Source organism: Rhinolophus ferrumequinum, chromosome 13 (genome assembly GCF_004115265.2).
Source record: "Rhinolophus ferrumequinum isolate MPI-CBG mRhiFer1 chromosome 13, mRhiFer1_v1.p, whole genome shotgun sequence".
Taxonomy (NCBI): domain Eukaryota; kingdom Metazoa; phylum Chordata; class Mammalia; order Chiroptera; family Rhinolophidae; genus Rhinolophus; species Rhinolophus ferrumequinum.
In genome coordinates this window covers 71,289,741-71,290,376 of record NC_046296.1, presented here as the reverse complement: position 1 = coordinate 71,290,376, position 636 = coordinate 71,289,741, and positions in this window count along the sequence as shown.

Genomic DNA, 636 nt, shown 5'->3' with positions numbered 1-636 from the left:
GGTGCGCACCTGACTCAGGTAACGCGGGAGAGAAACGGCCCAACTCCGGGTAAGAGCCAGGGAAGGAAGCTCTGTGCTCTCCTTCCTCAGTCCCAAGGTGGCTTCTAAAGCATCGTATCTCTTTAGAGCTGAACAACCCTGACACGCCCGCCTGTCGCAGAGCCGACGGTTGTGCACAGCGGTTCCCACCAAGGCGGAGCGGGGGTCTCGGGTCCGGGAGGGGCCCCTGGTCCCGTGCGGAGCCCGCTCACCGCTTATCACCGGCCTCACGTTCCAGCAGCGAGGCCCAGGTGGGCGGGGCGCGTTCACACGAACCCCGACCGGACCCAGCGGGGCCCCTCACACGCCGGGACTTCGGGGGCCGTTGAGGCCCCGGTGCCTCCTGTGAAGTGTCTGTAGCCGCTGAAGCCCAACCGCGGCGGCAGCTGGCACCGTCCCCCACTGTCAGGTGATCCCTCCGCACTGGGTCCCATCGCCTCCAGGGGGCGCCCGGCCACGCTCCCCCGTCCCCTCTCGGAACCCCACCCCACACCGCCTTCCAGGTGACTGACGACCCCGCCTCCCCCGACCCCGCCCGGAAGCGCCCCTCCTGCGCTCCTGGTGCCTCTGGAACCCGCCTCTGCCGTCCCAGCCCCG